General features: G+C 41.8%; 1 long non-coding RNA gene and 1 pseudogene across 1 annotated transcript; both read right to left on the reverse strand.

The window, feature by feature from the left end:
• Positions 1-3,605: 3,605 nt before the first annotated feature.
• Positions 3,606-11,990, reverse strand: part of LOC119570692 — a 9,147-nt pseudogene continuing 762 nt past the window's right edge.
• LOC119570691 lies at positions 11,556-11,765 on the reverse strand. The gene is made up of 2 exons (XR_005228456.1): positions 11,683-11,765; positions 11,556-11,590 (listed from the first exon to the last, which is right to left on the reverse strand). It is a non-coding gene; the product is annotated as an uncharacterized LOC119570691 (long non-coding RNA).

Genomic DNA, 11,990 nt, shown 5'->3' on the forward strand with positions numbered 1-11,990 from the left:
GAAAAAGTCAGGATGCGACCCGTATAGTTAAAATTTGCAACTTCGTTTTTCCTAATCGCTTACCCAATCTGGGTTTTTATGGTCTGGATTGGGGACGGTGTTGGCAAATCCCCCAAGCCCAACTTCGGAGCCTTCCGGCGTCCCCCTTACGTCCCCTTTTGTCTGCATGGAAATTTTAGTCCCTGCCATGGATTCAAAATTTGGGAAGGATCTGTCAAAAGATGTTCAATAAACTACCTCACCCCCGAAAGTGAAAATCTTGCCTTTTTGGGACAAAAGAACCCCTGGAACCCCCCCCGCTATGCCCCTTTCTACTAGTTCCTTACATCTTTTTACTTCCGACTGCCCGGGCCCCGGAAAGTTGGCTGCCATCGATGTTACAGTTTCGTGAAATATGGCTTTCGGTGGTTTTGGGGGCCTGTTTTTACATCCAGAAAGTTTTCAAAACCCTCATTTGGGCCTTTCAGTCTTTTATGAAAGCCCATTCAGCAGTAGCATTGTGGGGGTCTGTAGGGAACTTTATTAGCATACAAACCAAATTTTGGAAAATTGGATTTTTGATTCTCTTTTTGCCATGTGCTTACAAGACCCAAAACTTACCCCAAGTGTTTTTGGTTGTAATCGAGTAAAAGAAGCTGCCCCTGGATTACCTGGCTTGTCGCATCTGAAAAGTGCCTTCTTTAAAGGGTTTTTTGGGAGGTTTTCCCAAACCTGCCCTTCTACTCCCGGTAGTAAGAAATTTGGGGTTTTTAAGTCTGCTTTACCCAACAAAAATTAACCGTACCTTGCTAATTTAGACTTACTGGAGCCGACAGGGTATATTTTCCCGACGAAGCGCACCCATTGTATTGGGAGAAAGGGTACGCCGTGGGTATTCCAAAACCCAGCACCTTCACCCTCTCTCCCTGGAAAGGCTTTAATTCTCAGCCTGCTTTTAAAACAAATGGACTTTCCCCAAATGTAGTATGTCCCTGGGGCGCGCAGCTTTCCCAAACCCCCTTACCCTTTTAAGTTATCCCGGTATGCACCCTTGGGGTTTGGGAAAGCCTGGAAAAGGAAAATTTTCGCTGGCTCATCTACCAAGATGAAAACCCATCATGTTTTTTTTCCTGCCCCCGGGAACCCCAAGTGGGGGTTTGAAGGCTTGTTTTGCCCGGGATACCGAGTTATTGTAAAGCCCTTCTTTTCTTTACCTGCATCAAGCTATATTTTTGCAAATGCTAAAAAGCCCGATTTCTTTCCATTTTGAAAAATGGGAAAACAGCCATCCCCCAGCACCTGGTCCGGATGCGTTGGAAAAGGGCCCCATTCGTCATAAGGCCCCTCGTAGATGAAGCTCCGTCTACTCCACGTTGCCTGCAATGGGCAAGAGCAGCCAAACGTTCCATTGCTCAATTCCCTTGTTAAACCCCGCCCCCCCCCCCCACACAAAACACAAAACGTACCTTTATATCCATATGGTTTGCCACGCTAAAAATTCCTAGTCGGATCTTGAAAGGGCCCCTAGGCTCGCGCACTCTTTTTAAAAATCGGGAGTGTCACTTGTCGTAGTTTTTGTAATGCCTTTCAAGTTCAGCATCTGAAAAACTAAAAAGAAATTGTTTTTGGAAATTTTTGAAAAATTCTATGCGAGAAAGGGCCCCAAGGACACCCAAATTTCCCTACCTCTAGTTGGAAAAAATTACTAATGCCCCATGCTTTTTGTGGGAGAGTCGAAGGAATTTTCAAAGGCCAAAAAAACATCTTTCCAATTCCCCTGAAACAAATTTTTAAGCAAATTTCAAAATTTTTTGGGGTGCTCCCTTTAAAACTTTAATCTTCAAAAATGTAAAATCGAACCGACGTAATCTCTTTCTCCCGCGTTGCAAAGGGCCCTTAAAAAAATTCTAGTTTGGGCCTTGCTCCAATTATTCTGTATAACTACTTCCACTGAAAAGACAAATGATTGCTACACGGTTTTTTTCCTTATTAGGGCCGACATTTCTTATTTCATGCAGCTTCCCGATCCGTTTTACTACCTTTTTGCCAGACTTTTCAAAGATGAATACCTTCTTACAGGGATCATTTTTATGCCCTTTCTGACAAACCCAACCCGCTGCGCGAATCTTGGCCTAAAATGAGAGGGAATTTAAAATTTAAAAATTAATATTTGGGGGGGAAAAGGACTTTAATCTTTCTTACAATAAGAGGAGGTAGACGCTTTTTCCCAGTGCCGTAGTGTTAACCACCCAGAAAAACTGTGCTCAAACATAAAAGAAGAATTCATCCCAGAAGAGCACTAAACTGCTTTGGCGGGGGGGGGACCTTTTGAAAATCTAAAACTCCAGTAGCCCATTGAGGGTAAATTTTAGTTATCCATTTTGCTTTTAGAAACAATATTCAAAGTAAAAAAAATAAAAACATCTTCCCCCTGTATCGTAGTTATTCCATCTTCTAAACTTCGGCGGTATCTCTTGCTAGCTTTTTTTTATTTAGAAACACTGTTTGCCAATGTTAAAAGATTTTTTTCGGAAACGAAACAAACCCTTTTGCTTGAAAAGAGAAGACTTAAATCTCACTTGAAAAGACTTAAGAAAATTATCCTGGAATCTTGACATCAAGTTGACTTAAATAATTCAAAAACAATTCCAACCCCACCTCCCTACATTTTTTTTTTTTTTTTTTTTTTTAATTAGTGGAAGACTTATCCTGGGGTGGCTAATGGGGACTGTTACATTTTCAAGTAGTTGGGAAAAAAAAAAAGTTTAATATAGTAGGTTAAAAACTATAACTATAGCATTCCTTAAAATAAGGATCGCTGCTCCACTCCCCAACATTACAGTGCTAGTTTAGACCAAATTTCTTGGTCTTGCATTTCCCCCCCCCCCCCCCACCAAAAAAAAAAAATTACATCTAAGCAAATTCAAGATATTTCGAGGTTTACATAGCTAAGAGCTATAGTTTCCAAGCCCTTTGGTAGTTTAGCTCAAGCCGAATATCAAACTAAAGCAGACAGTCCATGTTGAACACCTCTTTAAACTGTTGGGGCCGAAAATTTTTTAAATTTAATGGCCCCAATTTTTTAAGATCAGGTTAAAACTACCTTAGACAGACCAAAGATTAATCTTGGTAAACTAGAGGAATCCTGACCTACCACTAGGTCTCTGCATTGTATGGTACTGAAGGAGTACAAACAGTTTCTTTGACTGGGACTAATGGAGAAGATGTGGCCATTAGGAGGTTCCTTGGCCCAGCTCATCTGAAATCTATACAAGACAAGACACATAAAAATCCGTCTCTTAGTTCCATCACTGTAGGGGGGGCTAGAGTAATGGCCATACCTGTGGTAGGTTGCTGAAGCTGTATATGGGAAAGTACAGCGAGTTGCCACTTACAGCCAGGGATTGCTCCCAAAGACAGCAGGCTACAGTTGCTTTAGGAACACTAATACTGACTGAAACCAGAGGCCATGTTATAGTGTGGTGTGACAATGGGTAGTATTTCTGCACTACCATACTAGACTAAAAGTAGACACACACTGTGGGTAGGAAAGCCGACAACACATCCAAATGTTCCTTCTCTTTCACAGCCGTCTTTAGTTCATCAGCTAAGGACTTCTTGCAACGCTAAGGCCCAAAGATCTGGACACTTGTATCATCCCAGTTCAGGCCAACCAAAAGCATCAACAGAGTTGGGTCAACGGATTTGACAACTATGAATAGTTGGAAATTAAAGACTGGCTTGTGTAATAAAAAAGGTCAAATAAACCAAGAGGACAACACTTTTATTACGTGACTGGGTGTAGCTTGTACAGTTTTTCTGGAACCTTGTTTCAAGAAGTTACAGAGGTAAGTTGCCTTTTCTGTGGATATTGGTTGGTTTTTCAACTGCACTCGCTAGACCTAGTAAAGGGCTATGGCTAAAATTTCTCAAAGTGTCCAATACCCTCAAGTACCATATTTGAGTTCTTGTGAAAGCTGTGATGCCTCTTCTAGAGATCTACCCATATTATCAAGGGTTGTGTTTACCATTAAGTACCAATTGAGGTCTGTCAAGTTGTAACCATTTCAAGTGGTTTTCAAGAGGCAAGCTTGAAATGTTGGAGATGCTGCAAAGGTTACTTTCTGCTGGTAATGGTATCCTTGTTCCCATCAACACGAACCTGTAGGAGTCGTTCAGGCATAAGGTTGATACCTCTATAATCGATTTTTGGAGGAGAACAAAATAAGAGCTACCAACCGTATCTTATACAGCTTATCAAGGATGATCGAGTTGAACTTCTGTCCTGGACCTCAAGGTTCTGCTCAACAAAGACTACCTTGTCTTGTTCCAGGTACAGATACAGTGGGACCAAGCCAGGTAATTTTGTGCTCCAGTGGTCAAGGAGAATAGTATTACTATCTACCTGTACACCATCACAGTACCACCAACTCGTGAGGGGAGGAAATTTCCACATCAGCTTCCCTTTTAATTCTGACAGGCCAACATGATGCCTTATCCACACTGGTGGACTACTTAGTTTTTCAAGGTCACGCCTTTGACGGTGTAATTCCACTAACAGGCTTTGTAATGCCAATGGTCATATGTAGTACAGCAGATCGTCAAAATGCCGTACATCAACCACCTGTAATCAAAACTAAGTTAGTAAGGGAAACTATTTTAGTTTGAGTATTTATTAACAAATAAAACAAGGCCTTTACGAACCAGTGCACCCTGCCCATGGACAAGTTCATTTTATGGTCAGCTTTTGATTGAAAGTCTTTTCAGCAGTTATTTCTAGACACTCTTACCCTACTGCACTAAATGGTCTTCACATCCAGTCATGAGGTTTCCATCAAGAGCCCACGGATCCGAAAGTATTGAAAAAGGGAATTGTTGGAATCTCCTCCCCCAAGGGAAATTTCTCCCCACAACTAAAGCTTAAGCTTACCGGTTACTTGGACTTCTGGAAGGTCTTTGCAACAGAAATGGTCTGCATCTTGCTGTCCTCAGGATTCTTTCAAGCTCACAAACTGAAAAGAAAATTTTACATGTACGCCATTTAACCACTCCAATAAAATGGTATATGCAAAAGTCAATCTTAATGCAGCTACCACATCCGAAATCCTGTAGAGGATTTGTACAGTGTTGTCTTGCAGCTAGAAGCTTCAAGGTTAGCCAGATTCCAAGATGCAGTTAACCTTTGTTCTTTACAAAGTTGTTCTTCAGTACTTTATTCTGACAAGGTAGGAGAAGTCTTCACATTTATCACGCCCTAGAAAAGCAAGGCATTTTTATGTTAAGCCAGTTTCCAGAATTCTTAACTCGGTCAGTTGACTACAAGACTTGCCTTAATTATGAGTTGTGCTTCCATTGACTTTGGCACTATCGATGTCCTTTAACACTAGATACTGTGTTATCATGTCACTCAGCCCAAAACACACTGGCAAGGGTTGCACACAGTTCGCATTGTTGAAGGAGTCTGCTGATGCCAAGTCCTTATTGAACACAGCATTACCTGCAGTAATAAAAAAGTTTTTACCCAGTTCGTGAAGCAAAAGATTTGCGAAGAGATTAAGCAAGTTTACTAGCCGTTTACTACAAGTCTCCCATGACCTTTCCATTTCTGCAGAAAGAGCTACAGAATTGGCTCATTTCAAGCAACCAGGGGTTCTCCACCACCCACTTTTAGGAACAATGACAAAGTCATTTAAAGAATACGTTTTTAATGTGGATGGGTTTTGTAAACTTCTTCCTGCCAAGGTAACCTGGCAAAACAAGATCATGTCACTCAAAAAAAAAAAAAAGAAAGATACAACCTTGTCAGATAAAGTAAGTGCTCCACAACTAACCCTTTGCTGTGTTGAGGAAGACTGCAAGCCTGCTCATGAAAGATGCCAGGCCGCGGATAGTACATCCAAGGTAATTGGAGGATTAATGACGCCCTCAACTGAATAGAGATATGCAATGCATTTCAAAAGGCAACCAAGCTCTGTACCTCCCCCCCCCCCCTGTCCATTCAAAAAGTGTCCCTACACCATGGAGTTGCTTACCAAATGTGCACGAATTCAGGGTGGTCTGTTCATCAACTATTGCCGTCATTGTATGCAGCGACCAATATCTACATTATCTTGTATGTTCTTGGGAAGGTCAAGCAGATGCATGCAACATTGGCAAGAGAGTCACTCCAGTTAGGGTCTGGGGACCTTCATTAGCAGCCAAGCATGATTGTATGCTTTTATGATACACCATCAAAGTCTCCGAGCACAAGGGAATTTGTTAGCCACCAGGAAAAAAAAAAAAAAAGGTAATTTAGTCATTTCTATTAAATCCCCCCACCCCCACCACACATTCACCACTCACTTTCGAAGTGAAAGAGTATCAACCGAAACCGAGCTTCAAAATGTTAAAAACCACCAGAAATGGGTCTCGGTTGTTATCCTTGTACACAACTTCCTTTCAAAGGCTGAAAGGTCGGTACTTCAGCATTTGTGCTACTATTGTAACCATGTTCCTACCAACCAACTTCCTGGGTTGTTGACCCCCCCTGAAAAATTTAATATTAAACATTAGCTTTGCCAGGAAATTTGGGGGCACTTGCATCAAAACAAAGTAAGACTTACCAGATTTCCCTCAAGGCGTCGTCAAAGAAAATTTCTTTGATCACTACACCATCAACTGTTCCAAAGTTACCCACACTAACAGCACCAGCCAGATGTTGAAGATGGGTTTTTTTTCACTTTTTTTTCAAAAACCCCCCTCTGTGAAAAGTCTTCGGGCTGAAATATGGCTTTCAATTACTTAATATGGCCCCATCCTAGCTTCATGCATCCTAACTAGGAGGTGACCAAGTTTTGCCAGCACTTGATAGGAAGTATTAAATACCAATAAACAAGTTGAAGCAAGTGCTTTTAGGCCTTACTGAAGAGTAAGGCTCTTGTACAGCCTCCTTGACAAGTAGATCTATTAATGCAATAGGAATTAGGACTAAATATAGGAAGCCTTAACAGCCATAAATGTTAGGGTTATTTGTGGGGTTATTGACATGTCTCCACAACATCATTTAGCATTTTGGCAAGCTCAAGCTAAAATTGTATCATTTTAAGCCTACTTGCCTCTCACGGTTCAGTTGAATTAGAGAGTGACGACACATCAAAGTTTACACCACCAATGGTTATTTGGCCAGCTCCATCAGGTCACCATTACATCTGCTGACGTCATTGACCAGTCTTGAGAATGTTCTGTGCAGAGCACTTTGAGTTACTACATCATTGCAAACTTGCAAGGTCATGAACACTGACTAGTTCTGCCGTCACATATCACGACAATCCTGGATGGGACAAAGACCATAGGATATAGAAAGAGAAAAAAATTTCCATTAAAAGCCTGGTTTTTTAAATACAAAAGGTACTACCCATATCCGAACCAAGGTCTTGGAGAGACAATGGTGTGGTCAGGAATTCCAAGAGTACGTAGTCATACCTTTCCAACTCCGTTAATGTAGACGAAACAGCAAAGCACCAGCAATCTGTAAAAGCAAGCAATACGATTGTCACGAGGGATCAACAAGTTTTACACAGGGTTGCAGCTTATAAGGGGTTAGGGTTCTTACCTAGGAAACAGGGTTTTTCAAAGGTCAGAGCCGTATTCAATGCTGTGGCAGTGAGGGGAATGCTGTATCCTCGATCTTGCCAATACTAACACAATGGATTTATCACTAGTAACATCTCAGTTCTTTATCGAAGATCACCGAGCCGTTCACGCTCTTCCAGCTGGGGGGGGGGGGGAAGAGGTTAAGCTTTTGTGCTGCCAGCCAAAAATACATAAAATACCGAATTTTGATGCACACCTACACACCATTAAGATCCTCAAGAACGTTCATGAAGTCCTGTGTAGGTAATCAAGTCATAACCAGCCACTAGCGTGCCACAGTAGAGTCCTTCTTAGTGTTGAGACTGGTGAAAGCTCTTTGACAGGGTTGCATTCTTTGTTAAGACAGAGGACTTCAAGTACCTCCCACTTGCTGGAAGAAAAATAGGCCAGTAAATAGAGGCACCATGTTGAGCATACACATTCCTTTAGTGGCCAATGTACAGATGTACAGAATTTGTGTACCCCCCCTTATTTGGGGGGGGGGGGGGGGGGGCCCCCTTTTCACCATCGTTTATAGGGCATTTGTTACTTGAATAATCTGAGCCGAGATAGAGTCCGAAAGTGGTGGCGAAACAGAGACCAGTCACCGGTTCATCCTTTCAGGATACCTCATCTCGGTACTAGACCCTAGAACACATTCAAGATTGTCAAACCAAACTCCATTAACTGCCTCCAGAGCTGCCCCCAACACTATGGAGTCCTGAAACAAGGGGGACAAGTTTCTGGTCAATGCCCCCATCCAATTTGAAGTTTTTTTTTTTTTTTCTTTTTTTTTTTTTACTCATTTGACAACATACCAGTAAACAACTTGGGTGTTTGTTGTTGTGTGGAGGAGTGCACGGGCCCTTACCACTACGGGTTATTAAGGGGCCGTCTGCTTCCACAGTATCTATGTTGGCGCTAGTAAGATCATCACCTCTTCCAGCAGTGCATGAGGGTAACAAGAGTTAAAAATTGTTGTTAACAGTCGATGTCACTTAATAAGAGCCCAAAACCCAATGACCCTTCACCTTCAAAAGTATCGGTGGTTCCATCACCAATGAGAGATGCTACAAAATCATCGAAGTTTTGCCATTGACCATTGGTAGTACTTATTAGTGTACTATCAGCACCATCTACCGTTACCAGTCCAGTTACAGGTTTGTCACCATAGGTAGGAGAAGAGTAGAATCGTCACATAACCAATGCATCGACTGAAAGAAAGCAGAATTCAGGCACGTTTTCAAAATTTCTACCCAAAGTAATTCTAGGATCCAACAATATTAAAGTAATAATTATAAAAATGATTTTAACAATAATACAATTTCTTCCCTTGTACAGAGACTTTGCAGGTTATCAACCAGAACCTTGTAGAAAAGCAAACATCTGCAGTTATGGTGTGGTCCTGAGCGGAGGGTTTACCAAGTCATTCCCCATGGGGAATAACAGCCGTATTATCAGCCTTGGACGTTTGTCTTACAATTGCAGGAGAACCTCCTGCAACTGTACTTCAGCAAAGGTTAGGTTGAGCTCACATTTGTTGGTTGGTCAATAGGGCAACACCGTCATAAGGGTACAACACCATTGACCTGACAAGAGCATCATTTATTAATTACAGTTAGTCTTATCCCATTTATTTGGTCTCACTTTTGGTAAGTATGCTTACATGTCTGCCGTTAGAGAGTCAAGTGTACTGGCCAACACATCCTGGTGTACTGGGCATGTAGTAACCAGGGTGAGCAAAGTGAAGACATCTGACAAGAAAAGAGAAGTCAGGATGCAGACCACTGCATAGTTAAAATTTGCACCTATCATGTTTTCCATAACACTGCTTACACAAGTTCTGGTTGTTAATGGATCTGGATTGGAGACGGTGTGGCAACTCCTGCAAGCGAACTTCGAGAGCCTTTCCGCGTCATCAAATTAGCGTCCTTGTGTCTGCATGGAACTTGTAGTACATGCCATGGATTCAGATTGACAGAGGATCTGTCAATAGATGTATCAATAGCATACTCAACATCCTCGAAAGTGAAGTACTTGCCCATTTTAGGTACAAAAACCTACTGGAACCCCCACGTTTTACAGCCTTTCTACACAGTTGCTTACATCTTTCACTTCCGAAACGCCGAGGCTGCAGGAAGAGTCAGGCTGCCATCGATGTGTACAAGGTGGTTTCGTGAAAAGTATGCTTTCCGGTGGTTTTGGGGGCCTGTTGTACATCCAGAACAAGTTTGTGGACAACCCATCATTGGCATTTAGTCTTGTATGCTGAAGCACCATTCAGCAGTAGCATTGGGTAGGTTGTAGGGAAGCTTCATTAGCATAACAATCCAATTATGGGGAAAATGGATTTTAGAGTTCTTGTTAGCCATGTGCTTACAAGACTAATACTTACCCCAAGGGGATTCTGGTATGTAAACTCTAGGTAGAAGAAGCTGGCGTGGATTAGCCTGGGCTTGTCGAAACATCATGAAGAGTGCCTTATTTAAGGTGTTTGGCAGGTTGCCAATCCATGCCCATCTACTCCCGGTAGAAAGAAATTTGGGATTCTAAGTCTGCTTACCCAGTACAAAGTTAACCGGTACACTTGCTAGATTAACTTACTGGAGCCGACAAGGGTATATTTAGCCTTGACGAAGCGCACCCATTGTATTGGTAGAAGCTACCACTCGATGCGCTATTCAAAACACCCGGCAGCCACTTCACCATGCTCTCCCTGGAGAAAGGGACTTAATTCTCATGCTGCTTAAGCAAATGACTTTCCTCAAATGTAGGAATGCCCATGGGTGGCAGCAGAGCTTCCAAGCCTCCTTACCTCTGTAAGTTATACACTGGTATGCACCTTGGGTTGAGGAATGCACGGAAAGGCAAGAATTTCCGCTGGCTTCATCAGACCTATAGATGACCGAGTCTATGTTGTAGTTTTTCCTGCCACCTGGAAAACCACAAGTGGGTTAGAAGGCTTGTTTGCAGTGGTCACAACGTGTTATTGTAAAGCTCTCTTATCCTTACTTGCATCAAGGCCTATATTCATTAAGCAACTGCTAAGAAGGCTCCGATTTCTTTCCATTGAAAGTGGGAAAGCAGGCCCCAGTCCCATAGCAGCACTGGCGCCGATGGCGTTGGAAAGGCACATTCGTGCATAATGGACGTCGTCGATGAAGATCCACTGTCTATCTCCACATTGCAAGCCAATGGTCAAGATACAGCCAGAAGTGGTTCTATTGCTCAAATCCTTGTTAAAACCAAGCATCCCCCCCCCCCACACACAAATACAAGAACGTACTTTTATCCATCATAATGGTTTGGCCACTGCTACAAACTGCTAGTCTGATCTTGAAGGCCTCTAGGTACGCGCACTCTTTGTAAAGAAATCGCTAGTGTATAGCTTGTCGTAGTTAGTGTTAAGTGCCTTTCAGAAGTACAGCCAGTCTGTAAGAAGAGCAAGCAATGATGTACACTTAAGTTTTTGAGCTAGAAATATTAAGCTCATTAAAACTAGAAAAATTAAGATTTCCTACTTCAAGTTGGTAGACTTCACTGATGCATATTCGACAGTATTTATTTTGTATTGAAAACGAATCGCGAAAGCAATAAAATACGCCATCGTTAGTTTCCCTGTAAAAAAAAAAAAAAGTGAAAATAAATTATTTTAGTATTCACCTGCCTACCACTGAAGGTTATAATTACCAGTACTTAACATGTAGATACATCTTTAGCGCTCGTGTGGTAAGGTTCTAACAGTTTAACCTTAAGCCTGTTACTCAAGTTATAGTATAAGCCACCGCCTGACCCACCTGAAAATTAATACAAGTACTCAGTAACGTATTTACACCGACATATTTGTACACTTAAGCGAATAGAGTTAAGTCTTACCTTATCTCATCATCAAGACTTATCTGCACAAACCATTTCGATAAAACTTGGCGTTTCATTACTGGCACGCACTTTGAAAAGCGCTTTTACTTGTTATCGTAGTTTGCTCAAATGTGTCAGTACTCTGAAGAAGAAAAATCCAGGGTTTTGAAAGAAGATCGATTCGAAGAACGCAAGACTTCTTTAAAAAAGAAAAAAAGAAGAAGCTTTAATTACCACATTAAGGTAATAAACGGCGATTCCTGTACCGTATGTAGCTACCCAGAACAAACTAGTTCGTGTTCGAAATACTCGTCATGGAGTTGATACCAGGAAGGAGCACTAAAAGAAGTTAGGTCTGAGGAAAGAACGTTGGTATTAAGGGTCAGTAAGTAACCATAACCGAGGAAAGAAAGAAGTGTCAAAACTTTAGCGTTATAAATCTTGAATTCATGCCAAGCTCACTTTTAAATTAAAATTTAGCCAACATCTTCCCGCAACTTGAAAGGGTTTTTTTCCCACCTTCATAATCTGTGGTGATTCCA

The sequence above is a fragment of the Penaeus monodon genome, unplaced genomic scaffold (assembly GCF_015228065.2).
Source record: "Penaeus monodon isolate SGIC_2016 unplaced genomic scaffold, NSTDA_Pmon_1 PmonScaffold_3580, whole genome shotgun sequence".
NCBI classification, from domain to species: domain Eukaryota; kingdom Metazoa; phylum Arthropoda; class Malacostraca; order Decapoda; family Penaeidae; genus Penaeus; species Penaeus monodon.